Raw genomic sequence first — 14,343 nt, forward strand, 5'->3', positions numbered from 1 at the left:
ATTTTTGGACATACTCCCTTATGTCCTTTTGCTAGTTTAGCATGCGTAACTTTGCTCGTACCTCATCATTGGTGTACTTCAAGTAAAATTACTCCTTGAACTCTTTTTAAAACTCCTCTTAGGTTCCAAAGGCACTGAAAATCATCACACCTGTGCCTCTACCACAACAAGGTGACATCAATAATATACATAGAAGCGGTGCTTACCTTGGTAGCATCATCTTGCATGCCTGTAGCCCGAAAGTACTACTCTATGTACCATAGATAATTTTTTACTTCTTTGGCTACCTTTGCCCCTTTGAACTCTTTACGCTTTGGGATCTTCACATGGGTCTTAGATACTCCAACAAACATGCCATTCCCAATCATAGTCTTGTAAGCAACGAGCTCACCTTTGAGCTCTTTCATCTCTCTGCTCATGGCCTCTATCCCATTACGCATGGTCTCCACTTGGGCTTCCAAGACTTTGTTCCTTTGGGTGATCATATCGAGGCCTTTATTGAGAGTAGCTTGCAACTCACCCTTGAGCTCCTCTCTTATGGAGTCTAGCGCTTCAACATGAGTTGCCATATCGTCAAGCATTTCTTACACATCACTTATGGTCACCTCCTTCTTGGACAACCTCCTATTTATGGTAGACCAGATGTCTCTCAAACTAGCCTTTTTGCCCTTTTTTGTGGCCTTGCTTCTGGGCCTTTGGTTGTTAGCTAGCAACATCGCTCTGGGATGCCATCTCTTTGAGTACGATCTAACCTGCACACAAACACAAGCAGAATCAAACTTGCTTTAATACTGACTGTCACGGGCTTTGACTTAAGACTCAAAATTCGTGAGGCCTTAGGCTTGGAATCAATTTCTCTTAGCCTAAGTCAACTTAAAACACAAGTGTAGGGGCACTAAAATAATTGGAAGGATAAAATACGCAAGTTTGAAAGAATAAAAAATTGCTAGAATATGCTCTGTATATTACTAAAATAGAATGTGATGGTCTGTACAAATGAGGGTAGGCTACTCTTTATTTATAGTTGAAGCCTCCAGCTAACTTATGGCTAAGCCTTAAAATCATAGGATTGCAATATCTCCTAAAAATCAAGGATTACATAAATTACACATTAATACAAAAGGCTCTTCCTAATTTTTAAGGTCAACTAGTTCCTATTGAAAGCTCCTACTGATCCTAACTACTTCTGAAAGATCCAATTACTCACTTATTACCTTGGGCCCTGCTAAGTGTGGTGCAGGCATCTTGCAGGCTTGGCCCTAGCTGTGCGAGTAGGCCTGTATGCTGTGCAAACGGTCTAGACTCTTCTCTAAGGCCTAATGTGCAAACCTTCACTAGTGTCCCCGGTGCTCAAGCCTTAACCTTTGGTGCTTGGCTTGTGGGTCCACCTAAGGAATGACACGAGCACATGTCTTGACCACCATCGGTGCAAGTCAGCCCTTGGCACAGGCACTTGCCTTGACCACCATGCCTTGACCACCATGCCTCAATCAGCATGCCTTGACCACCATGCCTTGACCACCATGCCTCAATCAGCATCGATAAAATATGGCCCTTGGGGAGGCAGTTGCCTCGAACACCTTTGGCATACATGTTGGGCCTCGGTGCAAGCATATTCCTTGACCACCATCAACACCTATGGACCCTTGATGCAAGATATGACTCTTTGAAAAAAGTATCCCCATTTTTGACACTTTGATATCTACTGGTAGCATATCTATAAAATCTCTAATGCTCTTTAGGAGGTGGTTATCCGACGGCCCTTTTTTTTCTTTTACGAGGGGAATAGGTATGCGTGATGGGCCTGTCATTGTGTACATCCACGATAATGTCCCCATAGCAAAATATAGGTCGTGAATGCCTTTTGATCATTTTATCCTACAACCGGTCGCTTCGATGACCCCCAAACACCTGGACCTCGATTGGTTGGCATACATATAGAAAAGAAAAGTCGAGCTCGAGCCTGTGTCCATGACTGATACTGCCCTAGACCCTAAACCAAGTCTCTGAATTGGGTAATAGATCCTTAGGGTGGTGCGAGCAGAAGCTACAGTTACGGGCTTGGCCTAACCAAGTCTCTCAGTATTTGGTGATCTCGCGGTCCCTTCTAGTCGACAACAAAAATGCCTTAGCCTCGACGAGGTCGTGCACGTAGCCAATGCTATCCAAGACCCCAAGAATAAGTTCTTAAATCGATAACGTCCCTCTATGGTGGTGATAGTAGAGCTTGTATGTGCGATCTCAACCAAACCAAGCATTGGTGGTGCATGCCGTTGTTACCTGCCAAGTGGCAAAGGCAGTCTTGTGGCCTTTACTTGTGTTTTTCCCATGCCAAACGATTGTGGTGTGGCCTTGTACAACATTTCCTCCATTCGCTCATTGAGAAATCGATCGGGTAGGTTGTGGACCAGTGCGCATATATGCTGCCACTTATACGCAATGGGTATATGAGTGGTGTTATGGTTGTGTGTGTCGGTAGGCTCCATGCTTGATGCATTGAACTATCAACCCATCATCCTTTTCAATCTCCCCCTAATACGGTTGTCATACCCTAGGGGTGCAATTGGGATCTTGTGTTGCATACCTAAATCAATGGAAATCGGATGTCCTGCCATCCCTCATCTCTCTCATGTCCTTAGGGGCTATGGGTTAGACCTCAATCGTGCCTTGTCTCCTAAGCATGCCACCCAAACCTCTGTGGTCGTATTGGTATATCAATGTTCGATCGTGCTTTTTAGATGCAAAATGTTCTGTGGGTATGGGCATTCGGCCCCCGCTCGTCTAATGCTATACATTTCATGTGCTCGACAAGCACGATGCTTGCACTTCGCATTGGCTCTTTTTGTCACTCAATTGGTGCATCAAGGCCCATACGATGCCAATGTCCCAAAGGAATGCTACTTGGTTGCTCGTGCTAGTAGTCATACGTTTATCTCAAAGATTAAGCCATGTATATGTAAGTATGAACTAATTCAAACTGTGAAACTTTGAATGGCTCATTAAATCAATTATAGTTTTTTTGATGGTATCTACTACTCAAATAACCATAATAATTCTAGAGCTAATATAGGTAATAAACCCTAACTTCTAAAAGGGATCCATTTATTAGATAAAAGGTCGACTTAGGCTATGGCTATTGCTTTGATGATTCATGATAACTTGACAGATTGCAAGGGCTTTGTGCCGATGATGCATCATTCAAATTTTTACCCTATCAACTTTTGATGGTAGGATAGTGGCCTACTATGGTGGTGATGGGTGATAGAGAATTAGAGTTTGATTTTGAAGAGGGAGCCTGAGAAACGGCTACCACATCCAAGAAAGGTAGCAGGTGTGCAAATTACCCAATCCTAACATGGGGAGGTAGTGACAATAAATAATAATATTGGGCTCTATAAGTCTAGTAATTAGAATGAGTATAATCTAAATCTCTTAACGAGGATCTATTGGAGGGCAAGTCTGGTGCCAGCAATTGCAGTAATTATAGCTTCAATAGCGTATATTTAAGCTGTTACAGTTAAAAAGCTCATAGTTAAAACTATGAGCTTTTTAACTCAAGCTTGCTTACCTATGTTTATTATTATTAGAGTTTAGCATTTAGGGTTTAGGGTTTAGGGTTAGGGTTTAGAGTTTAAGGTTTAGAGTTTAAGGTTTAGGGTTTAAAGATAATTAAGGGCATTCGTATTTCATAGTCAGAGGTGAAATTCTTGGATTTATGAAAGATGAACAATTGCAAAAGCATTTTCCAAGGACGTTTTCATTAATCAAGAATGAAAGTTAAGGGCTCGAAAACGATCAGATACCATCATAATCTCAACCATAAATGATACCAACCAAGAATTAGCGGATGTTACTTTTAGGATTTCATCGGTACCTTATAAGAAATCAAAGTCTTTGGGTTTTAAGGGGAGTACGGTCGTAAAGCTAAAACTTAAAGGAATTGACAGAAAGGCACCATTAGGAGTGGAGCCTGCAGCTTAATTTTACTCAACATGATGAAACTTACCAGCCTCAAACATAGTAAGGATTGATAAACTGCAAGCTCTTTCTTGATTCTATGTATGGTGGTGTATGGCTATTCTTAGTTGGTAAAGCGATTTGTCTGGTTAAGTTTGTTAATGAACGAGACTTTAGCCTGTTAACTAGCTACGCGGAGGTGATTCTTTGTGGCTAGCTTTTTAGAAGGACTATGATAGCTTAGGCCAAGGAAGTTTGAAGTAATAATAAGTCTGTGATGCCATTAGATGTTCTAGGTTGCATGTGCACTACACTGATGCATTCAACGAGTCTATAGCCTTGGTCGATAGGCCTGGGTAATCTTTGAAATTTCATCATGATGGGGATAAATCATTATAATTGTTAGTTTTCAACGAGGAATTCCTAGTAAGCATGAGTCATTAGCTTGCATTGACTACGTCTCTACCCTTTGTACACAGCTCATCACTCCTACCAATTGAATGGTTCGATGAAGTGTTTGGATCATGACGACGTGAAAGGTTTGCCACCTGCGATGTTACGGGAAGTCCACTGAACCTTATCATATAAAGAAAGGAAAAATTATAACAAGATTTCGGTAGGTGAACCTATGGAAGGATCATTGTCAAAACTCACTCAATGGATGACCCTCAGATATGTTAACGAAACACCAAGGAGGTGAGGGTTCCTCCATGCCTCGAGTTCCTTTTGACCTCCGATGGACGCAACGGTTGCTTCTTCCTACCCTTCGAATAGGTGAAACAATTGGCATCATCTCACCCACAGCCAAATAACAAACCCCTAATACGAATCATGCCAAGGAACTAGAATGAAAACGGAGCACATGCACTATCGCCATCCCATTTGTGGTGCATGCATAAGTGGCTTCGAAGCTTCTTTCATCATGAAGAACCAAACCAACTCTCGGTAACAAATATCTCGACTCTCACATTGATGAAGAATGTAGCAAAATATGATACTTGGTGTGAATTACAGAATCTCGTGAACCATTAAGTCTTTGAATGCAAGTTATGCCCCAAGCCAATAAGTCGAAGGCACGCTTATCTGGGTGTCATGCACCGTCGCCCCCTTCAACCTCCTGTTCGTCAGGCTTAGAGGGAGGAAAGGGCATTGAAGAAGGTCTCCCATGATCTTGTTGGTCGTGGTTGGCCCAAAAGCAAGTCCTCGATAATGATAGCACCATGATCGTCGGTGGTAAAGCTCCCAACATGCCTCATCTCTAGTGATGAGTGCTTGTTGTCCACCCAGACCTTGTTGGATCCCCTGTGTCACTTGTTCGATGCTCACGTCATAACCCCAGGTCAGGCAAGATCACTTGTTAAGTTTAAGCATATCAATAAATGAAGGAAAAAAAACTTACCAAGATTCCCCAAGCAATGGAGAGCAAACTAGGAAGAGCCCAAATTGAGAATTTGGTGCCTCCAGCATCTGAATTATAATTTGGAGAAGCATCCTCAATGGTGAACCGAGCCCAAGTCCCCTGGAAAGGTGAGTCGAAGAAGGTGAGAGCCCCGTTATGCTTGGACCTTATCATGCCATGATACGCTATCTGTGAGTCGAGTTGTTTGGGAATGCAACCTTAATCAGGCGGTAAATTCCATCCAAGGCTCAATAAGGGCAAGAGACCGATAGCAAACAAGTACCGCAAGGAAAAAATGAAAAGAACTTTGAAAAGAGGTCAAATAGTGCTTGAAATTGTTGGGAGGAAAGTAGATGGGGGTAGATGATGCACCTCGATTAGATGTGGAATGATAAGAGCCAATCAGTTGATTAACTTAGAGCGTAGATCGATTGGCTTGTAGCAACTACCTAAGTTGAGCTTTTGATATGCCTATGAAGAAGTCATCGACGTGATCATGGAATGCAGCATGCACCATCTCGACGTGCCCTGACACCAAGGTGCTCCCGGCGTCAACCTACGGGCTCCCCATCCAACCCTCTTGAAACACAAACTAAAAAGTCTAACATATGTGTTAGTCAATGGGCTAGAAAACTTGTAAGGCACAAGGAAGTTGATTGACGGGATCTCTCGTGGGTGCATCACCGATCGATCTTGAGCGGGACGAAGCCAGAGGAAACTTTGGTGAAAGCCCGTAGCAATACTAACATGCAAATCATTCATCTGACTTAAATATAGGGGTGAAAGACTAATTGAACCATCTAGTAGCTGGTTCCCTCTGAAGTTTCCCTCAAGATAGCTAGAGCCCTAAATGAGTTTTATCGAGTAAAGCCAATGATTAAAGGCATCAAGGGTGCAACACCTTTAACCTATTTTCAAACTTTAAATAATTAGTAGGATAGCACAGCTGCTTTGTTAAGCCATGCCACAAAATTGAGAGCTCCAAATAGGCCATTTTTTGTAAGCGAAATTGGTGGTGTGGGATGAACTCAAAGTCTAGTTACAGTGCCTATCTGTATGCTAACCTAGAACCCACAAAAGATGTTGGTCAATTAAGACAGTAGGATGGTGGTCATGAAAGTCAAAATCCACTAAGGAGTGTGTAACAACTCACATGTCGAATCAATTAGCCTCAAAAATGGATGGTGCTTAAGTGTGTGACCTATACCCGACTGTCGGGGCAAGGGCCAAGCCTCGATGAGTAAAAGGGCATAGTAATCACTACAAAACCTGAGGAACGAGCTCGGGTGGAATGACTGTTGATGCATATCTTGGTGGTAGTAGCAAATATTCAAATGAGAACTTTGAAAGTGAAAAAATGGAAAGGTTCCATGTGAACGACACTTGCACATTGGTTAGTTGATCCTAAGAAATGGGGGAAGCCTATCTGACAGTGCATCCAACACGAGCTTCAAAAGGGAATCGAGTTAAAATTCTTGAACTGAGACGAGGAGCTAAGGGCAATGTTAGGGAGTTTGGAGACGTGGGGGGCCTAGGAAAGAGTTATCTTTTTTGTTTAACGGCCTGCCCACCTTGGAAACTACTTAGCTGGAGGTAGGGTCCAGCAGCCAAAAAAGCACTGTATGTCAAGTGGTGTCTGGTGCGCCCTCGATGACCCTTAAAAATTCAAAGGACCAAGTGTCGTCTGTGCCTAGTCATACTCATAACCACATCAAGTCTTCAAGGTGAATAGCCTCTGGTCGATGGAATAATGTAGGCAATGGAAGTCGGTAAAATGGATCCGTAACCTCGAGAAAATGATTGGCTCTAAGGGCTAGGCATGAGGGTCTTAGGCCCAAACCTATCGACTATCGATGCATTGCTCGAGCTATTCTTGCAATAAGAGTGCATCATCACATGCTAGTCGAAGGACGGATTGGGAACAACTTTCTCAAGGACTTTTCCAAAGCGATGAACAGTCAACTCAAAATTGGTACGAACAAGAGGAATCTGACTATTTAATTAAAACAAAGTATTACGATGGTCCCTATGGATGCTTATGTAATGTGATTTCTACCTAGTGCTTTGAATGTCAAAGTGAAAAAATTCAACCAAGCACAGGTAAATAGTGAGAGTAACATGACTCTTTTAAGGTAGCCAAATGACTCGTCATCTCATTAGTGACATGTATGAATAGATTAACGAGATTTTCACTATCTCTATCTACTATCTACTATCTAGCGAAACCACAGCCAAGGGAACTAGCTTGGCAAAATTAGTAGGGAAAGAAAACCCTATTGAGCTTGACTCTAGTCTGACTTTGTGAAATGACTTAAGAGGTGTAGGATAAGTGGAAGCCCTCGAGCGAAATTGAAATACCACTACTTTTAATGTTATTTTACTTATTCCATGAATCGAATGTGGGGCGTGAACCCTTATTTTAAACCCAAGGCCAACTTTGGTTGGTCGATCCGAGCAAAAGATATTGTCAAGTGATGAGTTTGGCTGGGGTGGCACATCTATTAAAAGATAACCCAAGTGTCCTAAGATGAGCTCAACGAGAACAGAAATCTCATGTGGAATAAAAAAGTAAAAGCCTGTTTGATTTTGATTTTCAGTATGAATACGAACTATGAAAGTGTAGCCTATTGATCCTTTAGACTTTTGAAATTTGAAGCTAGAGGTGTCAGAAAAGTTACCACAGGGATAACTAGCTTATGGTAGCCAAATGTTATAGCGACATTACTTTTTGATGCTTCGATGTTGATTTTTCCTATCATTGTGAAGCAAAATTTACCAAGTGTTATATTGTTCACCCACTAATAGGGAACGTGAGCTGGGTTTAGACCATCATGAGATAGGTTAGTTTTACCCAACTAATGGTAGCATCACAATAGTAATTCAACCTAGTAAAAAGGGAACCATTGATTTGCTTAATTGGTCATCATGTTTGGTTAAAAAGCCAATGGCATGAAGCTACAGTGCATTGGATTATGATTGAATGCCTGTAAGTTAAAATCTATGAGAGAAACGATGTACGTGCCCATCGCCCAATTGTTAATCTGTAGTAGGGGCTCATGGCCCCTAAAGGCACATGTTGTAGATGTAGCCCTCACGATGGACAAGCCACACAGGCCTTCTTGGAGCTCAATTCCCGTTGAGCAATCGGTAAAATCCTTTACAGATGATTTAAATATGTGACAAGGTATTGTAAGTTGTAGAGTGGCCTTGCTACCATGATCCACTAAGATTCAGCCCTTTGTTGCTTTGTTTCATCCCTCCTTCTTACCTTTTCGAGTCCCCTCACTTCATTCTTTTTAAACCATACCCCTCCGAGATTAGGGATGAATGGTGCCCCTCATGCAGGTACTTACCTCAAACTTCATCACCACATGCTAGCCCCTGGTGCGGGTCATTGCCTCAAACATCGTCAATAACATTTGGCACTTGGTTTGTGTAGCCAATCACATTCAACACCATCAGCAAAAGATTTTGGCTTGTTGTTGCCCCATGATGTTGCCTCAGACACCTCTTTGGCGGGTGCCTAGCACTTGGTGCCCCGAACATTTTTTTGGTATATGCTAGTGTCGTAAGCTTCAATCTTAAACCAAACATCGTGTGACCTTAGACTGGGAATAAACTCCGTAGGCTTAAGTCAGCCTAGGAAACAAGCATATGGGCACTAAACCAACCAAAAAGGTAGAATATGCAAGCTAAGGATTGATCAGGCCCCCATTTATGTGCTGCAGATCCTAGAGGCTTTCTATATGGTTACCTAGGTTCAGTGCGAGCATGTTATGGGCCTGGTCTCGATGCTGCTGGTGGCTTAACTTGGGCGCGGGTGGTTTGGATGCTTCTGCAATGACTATTGTTGGAATCCTGACCTTTGTGTATGATGCTCGAGCCTTGGCCACTGGTGCACAAGCCTCAACTCCTGGTGCACATGCCCAGGGCGTGACATTGGCACTTGGTGCAGGTTGTTACCTTGGACACCACTAGGTCTAACCTATGCCTATACCTTAATCATCAGTGCTCGTACTTATGTCTAACTGTGTGCTTGTGCACCACTCACTAGCACCTACACCTGGGCCTAACTTAATTCTACTAAACTTGAACACCATGCTTGAGCCTTTAGAGTTTTAATCCATGTTCGCACCATTGTCTTAGTCTAGTTCCCTTGACTTGTGCCTTGAGTAAGCCTCAAGGCTTGGTCCCTTGGGCTATCAGATTCTATCACATCAGAACCTCAAGGCCAATCTTAGCTTGCTTGTTGATCATGATATATGCACCTCTCTTGACCACCATCAAGACATGTTGGCCTTTGGTCGGGGCACATGCTTCAACCACCATCGGCACATGCTGGCCCTTTGTACAAGTAGTTCCCTTGAGCACCATTATCACATGCTGGGTCACACACTAAGTGTCGCACCTAGGCCCGAGCCTTGCACCATGCGTACCACGATCGGGCAATAGGTGGATTCAGACACATCTTTATATTTATGCCATGCCAAAGCCATTTTTACGGCCTGTGAATTTATATGAGTGCCTCCCAGCAACAGCACACCACGCGCAAGTGTCTTGAGCCTAGCCCAGCACCATACGTGCCATGACTGGACGGTGGGTGGATTTAGGCACATCTTCATATTTTTACTGTGCCAATGCTATTTTTATGGCTTGTAAATTCATATAATGGTCCCTAAGCCTTCATGTGAAGTTTCATGGCAAGCTGACTCATTTTTTATTTTTTATATTTTTGAAATTTTTTATGGTTCAAATTTTTTTTAATTTTTTAGGAGTTTTGGCCCTAAATATGGTAAACTTTATCCATGTATTTTTGTTGGCATGCACAAAAAAATTCAGCTAAAAAATCAAAGTGTAAAAGATTTTGTGGCCATTGGAAAAAAGTGTCCCCATTTCAAACACTTAAGTGGCTACTGGTAGCAAACCTATAAAAGCTCAAATACTCTTTAAAGGGATGTGAGTTGTCAAGGTTGCATGCGGGATAAGGGGCTAATATAAAGGCCAAGTACAACTTCCATTGCACATCATGTGAGCACACCCTCTAGCTCCTTATGCCTAATAGTCAAAACTTCTAATGCTGCCAATCAGGTTCTCTAGTGATGCTCTGTCGATGGTACCCCGAGAAAAAAATGTAGCACCAACACATGCTCAAGCCCAATATGTGCATTGTGGCTCAAAAACAAACTTTGGCCAAGGCCTCAAGTATCAATGGCACATATTGGTGTATGGTGCGGACATATGCATCAACCATCATCAGTAAAAGCTGGCCTTTGGTATAGGCAATTACCTTGACCACCATTGGCATAAGCTAGCCTTTAGTATGGGCACTTGTCTCAACCATCATCTACACAAGTTCCTAGCCTACCTCATATTTGGTAACACGTGCTCGTTGTCTACTCGAACCCCATCAAACCCCCTATATCACTTGATCGATGCTCGTGTTATGACCTCAAGTTAGGTGGGATGACCTGCTGAGTTTAAGCATATCAATAAGTAGAGGAAAAGTAACTTACCAAGATTCTTTTAGTAATGACAAGCGAACTAAGAAGAGCCCAGCTTGAGAATTAGGCACCCCTGATGTTTGAATTATAGTCTGAAAAAGCATCATCACCAGTTGATCGAGCCTAAGTCCCCTTAAAAGAGGATAAATAAGGTGAAAGTCTTATTGTGCCTGGACTATAAAGCCACCAAGCGCTATCTGCAAGTCAAGTTGTTTGGGAATACAGCCTCAATCAGGCAGTAAATTTCATCCAAGGCTGAATATAGGTGAAAGGCCAATAACAAACAAGTACCATGAAAGAAAGATGAAAAGAACTTTGAAAAGAGAGTCAAAGAGTGCTTGAAATTGTTAAAAAAAAAAGCGGATAGGGGCTGACGATATGCCTTAATTGGATATGGAATGGTAAAAGCTAATCCGCCAATCGACTCAAGGCATAGATTGATGTAGGTCATGATGATGGCCTAAGCCCGAACTTTCAAATTCCTTGTAGAGACGTCATCATTACAATTGTGGAATGTAGCACGTATTGTCTCAGTGTTCTCCAACACTGACATGCTCCTAACGTTGGCCTGCAGACTCCCCATCCGGCCTATCTTGAAATACAGACCAAAGAGTCTGACATGTGTGTGAGTCAACAGGCTAGAAAACTCGTAAGGTGCAAGGAAGCTGATTGGTGGGATCTTTCATCAGTGCATCATCGATCGAAGAAGGGTTCGAGTGTGAGCATGTCTGTCAAGACCTAAAAGATGGTGAACTATGCCTAAGCAAGGCAAAGCCAGAGAAAACTCTAATGGAAGCCCACAACGATACTGACTTGCAAATCGTTTGTCTGACTTAGGTATAGGGGCAAAAAACTAATTGAACCACCTAATAGATGGTTCCCTCTAAAGTTTCCCTTAGGATAGCTAGAGCCCTTAGCTAGTTCTATCAGGTAAAGCCAATGATTAGAGGCTTCAGAGGCATAATACCCTCAACCTATTCTTAAACTTTAAATAGGTAGGATGGCATGGCTACTTCATTGAGTCACTCCACGGAATTAAAAGCTCCAAATGGGTGATTTTTGGTAAGCAAAACTGGCAATGTAGGATAAATCAAAAGCTGGGTAACGATGTCCAACTGCGCACTAACCTAGAACCCACAAAGGGTGTTGGTCGATTAAGACAGCAAGATGGTGGTCATAAAAGTCAAAATTTGCTAAAAAGTGTGTAACAACTCACCTGCTGAATCAACTAGCCCCAAAAATGGATTGCACTTAAGGGCATAACTTATACCTAGCCATCAGGGCAAAGGCCAAGCCCTAATGAGTAGGAAGGCATGGCAGTCATCGCAAAACCCAAGGTGTGAGCCCGGGCAGAGTGACCGTTGATGCTAATATTTGTAGTAGTAGCAAATATTCAAATAAAAACTTTAAAGGTCAAAGAAGGAAAAGGTTCTATGTGAACAGTACTTGCACATGGGTTAATCAATCCTAAGAGATAAGGGAAGCATGTCTAACAACACATCCAGTGTAGGCTTCAAAAGAGAATCCGGTTAAAATTCTTAAACCGAGATGTGATAGCTTACGGTAACATTAGGGAGTCTAGAAACATCGACGAGGGCCTCGGAAAGAGTTATCTTTTCTATTTAATGGCCTGTCCACCTTAGAAATGGCTCAGTTGAAGGTAGGGTCTAGCCATCGAAAAAGCACCGTACGTTGTGTGGTAACCGGTGCACCCTAGGTGACCTTTGAAAATTTGAAAGATCGAGTGCCGTCCATACCTGGTCGTACTCATAATTACATCAAGTATCCAAGGTGAATAGCTTCTGGTCGATGGAATAAAGTAGGCAAAAAAAGTTGATAAAATGGATCTGTAACCTCAGAAAAAAGATTGGCTCTGAGGGTTGGGCACGAGGGTCACAATATCGAACCTGTCGACTGTCAATGCAATGCTTGACTACTCCTACGGTGAAAGCGAGTCACCACATGTCGATCGAGGGATGGACTGGGAACGGCTCCTTCGAAGGCCTTTTTCGAGCAACGAACAGTTGACTTAGAATTGTTATAAACAAGGAGAATCTAATTGTTTAATTAAAACAAAGCATTGTGATGGTCCATGCAGATGCTCACGCAATGTGATTTCTGCCTAGTGCTTTAAATGTCAAAGTGAAAAAATTCAACCAATAGTGGGTAAACAATGGGAGTAACTATGACTCTCTTAAGGTAGCAACATGTGTCGTCATCTAATTAGTGACACGCATGAATGGATTAGCGAGATTCTCGCTATCCCTTTCTACTATCCAATGAAACCACAGTCAAAAGAACAGGCTTGGTAGAATCAACAGAAAAAGAAGATCCTGTTGAGCTTAACTCTAGTTCGACTTTGTGAAATGACTTCAGAGGTGTAAGATAAGTGGGAACCCTCAGGCGCAATTGAAATACCACTACTTTTAATGCTATTTTACTTATTCTATGAATTGGAGGTAGGGCACAACCCCTTCTTTTGGACCCAAGGTTGACCTTGGTCTGTTGATCCAAGTGGAAAACATTATCAAGTAAGGAGTTTGGTGGGGCGGCACATCTATTAAAAGATAACATAGGTGTCCTAAGATGAGCTCAACGAGAACAATCTCATGTAGAACAAAAGGGTAAAAGGTCGTTTGATTTTGATTTTCAGTATGAATACAAACTGTGAAAACATGGCCTATCGATCCTTTAAACCTTCAGAATTTGAAGCTAGAGGTGTTAGAAAAGTTACCACAGGGATAACTGGCTTATGGCAACCAAGCGTTCATAGCGACATTACTTTTTGATCCTTCGATGTCGACTCTTCCTATCATTATGAAGCAGAATTCACCAAGTGTTGGATTGTTCACCCACCAATAAAGAACGTGAGTTAGGTTTAGATCCTCATGAGACAGGTTAGTTTTACCCAACTGATGGTAGCGTCACAATAGTAATTCAACCTAGTATGAAAGGAACTGTTGATTCGTACAATTAGTCATCGCGCTTAGTTGAAAAGCCAGTGGCACAAAGCTATCATGCGCTGTATTATGACTGAACGCCTTTAAGTCCAACTACGAGCTTTTTAATGGCAACAACTTATAAATAAGTGATCAAAGCTGGAATTATCATGGCAATTGGCATCAGACTTGCCTTCCAATGGATCTTTGTTAAAGGATTTAGATTGTACTCATTCCAATTACCAGACTCATGGAGCTTGATATTGTTATTTATTGTCACTACCTCTCTAAGTCAACATTGGGTAATTTGCATGCTGTAACCTTTCTTGGATGGGTGGTCGTTTCTCAAGCTCTTTTTCTAGAATCTAACCTTAATTCTCCACCACCCATCACCACCATAGTAGGCTATTATCCTACCATTGAAAGTTGATAGGGCAAAATTTTGAATGATGCGTCGTCAGCACAAAGTTTGTGCGATCCATTGAGTTATCATGAATCATCAAAGCAACAACCAAAGTCTGTATTGACCTTTTATCTAATAAATGCA

The 14,343-nt window shown here is 42.2% G+C and overlaps 2 non-coding genes and 2 pseudogenes across 2 annotated transcripts; all 4 read left to right on the forward strand.

Annotated features, from left to right (window-relative positions):
* The first annotated feature begins 2,898 nt into the window (after positions 1-2,898).
* On the forward strand, positions 2,899-4,600 carry LOC149515067 (18S ribosomal RNA; annotated as a pseudogene).
* Positions 4,601-4,894: 294 nt separating this feature from the next.
* LOC149515068 (5.8S ribosomal RNA) lies at positions 4,895-5,050 on the forward strand (annotated as a pseudogene).
* A 237-nt stretch (positions 5,051-5,287) lies between these two features.
* LOC149515069 (25S ribosomal RNA) lies at positions 5,288-8,611 on the forward strand. The gene has a single exon (XR_016327917.1). It is a non-coding gene; the product is annotated as a 25S ribosomal RNA (ribosomal RNA).
* Positions 8,612-10,800: 2,189 nt separating this feature from the next.
* On the forward strand, positions 10,801-14,100 carry LOC149515070 (25S ribosomal RNA). Its single transcript, XR_016327916.1, has one exon. It is a non-coding gene; the product is annotated as a 25S ribosomal RNA (ribosomal RNA).
* Positions 14,101-14,343: the final 243 nt, after the last annotated feature.

Source organism: Durio zibethinus, chromosome 14, assembly GCF_047325235.1.
Source record: "Durio zibethinus cultivar Kanyao isolate XHJ-2024 chromosome 14, ASM4732523v1, whole genome shotgun sequence".
Lineage (NCBI taxonomy): Eukaryota > Viridiplantae > Streptophyta > Magnoliopsida > Malvales > Malvaceae > Durio > Durio zibethinus.